This window comes from Arachis stenosperma, chromosome 6 (assembly GCF_014773155.1).
Source record: "Arachis stenosperma cultivar V10309 chromosome 6, arast.V10309.gnm1.PFL2, whole genome shotgun sequence".
Classification (NCBI taxonomy): domain Eukaryota; kingdom Viridiplantae; phylum Streptophyta; class Magnoliopsida; order Fabales; family Fabaceae; genus Arachis; species Arachis stenosperma.
Window position 1 is genome coordinate 53132355 of NC_080382.1, and position 3197 is coordinate 53135551.

Sequence of the window (3197 nt, forward strand, 5' to 3'; positions counted from 1 at the left end):
ACGCCCAAACGCTGCATGTTTTGGGCGTTTAACGCCCAATTGCTGCTTCTCCTGGGCGTTCAACGCCCAGCTGTTGCTTCTTTCTGGCGTTAAACGCCAGGAAGTCCTTTGTCACTGGGCGTTTTTTTGAACGCCCAGGACGCTGTAATTCTGGCGTTAAATGCCCAGAAGGAGCTTCTTTCTGGCATTCAACGCCCAGAAGATGCTTCTTTCTGGTGTTTAACGCCCAGATGGCTATCCTTACAGGCGTTGAACGCCCAGTGGATGCTTCTTTTGGGCGTTCAATGCCCAAAATATTTCTTACTAGTTTTTTCACACCAGTGAGCTTCCAAATTCCCCTGTAACTCTGTGAACTCAAGCAATTGCTATTCTACCTTGAAGATAACTGAGATATACCTGTAAAAATTAATTAATTAATAAATAAACTTTGTAACTGACTGGGTTGCCTCCCAGTAAGCGCTTCTTTATTGTCTTTAGCTGGACTATTACTGAGGTTTAATCAAGCCTCAGTTTTGAGCATTCTAGCTCAAAATTGCTTTCAAGATAATGTTTAACTCTCTGTCCATTAACAATGAACTTTTTGTTAGAATCATTATCCTGAAGCTCTACGTATCTATATGGTGACACACTTGTAATCACATATGGTCCTCTCCACTGGGATTTCAATTTCCCGGGGAATAATCTGAGCCTAGAATTAAATAGCAGAACTTTCTGTCCAGGCTCAAATACTCTGGATGACAGTTTCTTATCATGCCATCTTTTTGCTTTCTCTTTGTAAATTTTTGCATTTTCGAAAGCATTGAGTCTAAATTCCTCTAGCTCATTTAACTGGAGCAAACGCTTTTCTCCAGCTAACTTGGCATCAAGGTTTAGGAATCTGGTCGCCCAGTAGGCCTTATGTTCCAGTTCCACTGGCAAGTGACATGCCTTTCCATACACAAGCTGGTATGGGGAGGTCCCTATAGGGGTTTTGAATGCTGTTCTGTATGCCCACAGAGCATCATCCAAGCTTCTTGCCCAATCCATTCTACGGTTAATTACAGTCCATTCTAGGATTCTTTTAAGTTCTCTGTTAGAGACTTCAGCTTGCCCATTTGTCTATGGATGATATGGAGTGGCTACCCTGTGGCTAACTCCATAATGAACCAAAGCAGAGTAAAGCTGTTTATTGCAGAAATGAGTGCCCCCATCACTGATTAGTACTCTAGGGGTGCCAAATCTGCTGAAGATGTGTTTTTGGAGGAATTTTAACACTGTCTTAGTGTCATTAGTGGGTGTTGCAATAGCTTCCACCCATTTGGATACATAATCCACTGCCACCAGAATATAAGTGTTTGAGTATGATGGTGGAAAAGGCCCCATGAAGTCAATACCCCATACATCAAACAACTCAATCTCCAAGATCCCTTGTTGAGGCATGGCATAACTGTGAGGCAGATTACCAGATCTTTGGCAACTGTCACAATTAAGTACAAACACTCGGGAATCTTTATAGAGAGTAGGCCAATAGAAGCCACATTGGAGGACTCTTGTGGCTGTTCGCTCACTTCCAAAATGTCCTCCATATTGTGATCCATGGCAATGCCATAGGATCTTCTACGCTTCTTCTTTAGGCACACATCTACGGATTACTCCGTCTGCACATCTCTTGAAGAGATATGGCTCATCCCAAAGATAATACTTTGCATCCGTGATTAGCTTCTTTGATTGCTGCCTACTGTATTCTTTGGGTATGAATCTCACTGCCTTGTAGTTCGCAATGTCTGAAAACCATGGCACTTCCTGGATGGCAAAGAGTTGCTCATTCGGAAAGTTTTCAGAGATCTCAGTAAGAGGGAGGGACGCCCCTTCTATTGGTTTTATTCGGGACAGGTGATCTGCTACTTGATTCTCTGTCCCTTTTCTGTCTCTTATTTCTATATCAAACTCTTGCAGAAGCAACACCCATCTTATGAGTTTGGGTTTTGAATCCTGCTTTGTGAGCAGGTATTTAAGAGCAGCATGGTCAGTGTACAAATTCACTTTTGATCCTACTAAATAGGATCCGAACTTGTCAATGGCGTAAACCACTGCAAGTAGCTCTTTTTCTGTGGTTATGTAGTTCTTCTGTGCGTCATTTAAAACACGACTGGCATAGTAAATGATGTGCAGAAGCTTGTCATGCCTTTGTCCCAACACTGCACCAATGGCATGGTCACTAGCATCACACATCAATTCAAAAGGTAATGTCCAGTCTGGTGCAGAGATGACTGGTGCTGTGACTAGCTTAGCTTTCAGAGTCTCAAACGCCTGCAGAAACTCCTTATCAAAGATAAATGGCGTGTCAGCAGCTAGCAGATTACTTAGAGGTTTGGCGATTTTTGAAAAATCCTTTATAAACCTCCTATAGAATCCTGCAGGCCCCAGAAAACTTCTGATTGCCTTAACATTGGCTGGTGGTGGTAATTTTTCAATTACCTCTACCTTAGCTTGATCCACCTCTATTCCCTAGTTCGAGATTTTGTGCCCAAGGACAATTCCTTCAGTCACCATAAAGTGACATTTCTCCCAGTTTAAAACTAGGTTAGTCCCTTGGCACCTCTTTAGAACAAGTGCTAGATGGTCAAGACAGGAGCTGGATGAGTCTCCAAATTCTGAAAAGTCATCCATGAAGACTTCTAGAAAATTTTCCACCATATCAGAGAACATTGAAAGCATGCATCTTTGAAAGGTTGCAGGTTCATTGCACTGGCCAAATGGCATCCTTCTGTATGCAAATACTCCAGATGGACATGTGAATGCCGTTTTCTATTGATCTTGGGGATCCACTGCAATTTGATTATAACCTGAATATCTATCCAGGAAGCAGTAGTATGCATGACCTGCTAGTCTTTCTAGCATCTGGTCTATGAATGGTAAAGGAAAATGATCCTTTCTGGTAGCTGTATTGAGCCTTCTATAATCAATACACATATGCCACCCAGTAACTGTTCTTGTAGGAACCAGTTCATTTTTTTAATTATGAACAACTGTCATGCCACCCTTCTTAGGGACGACTTGGACAGGGCTCACCCAGGGGCTATCAGAAATAGGGTAAATGATCCCAGCCTCTAGTAATTTAGTGACCTCCTTCTGCACCACTTCCTTCATGGCTGGATTCAGCCGCCTTTATGGTTGATCCATTGGCTTGGCGTCACCTTCCAATAGAATCTTGTGCA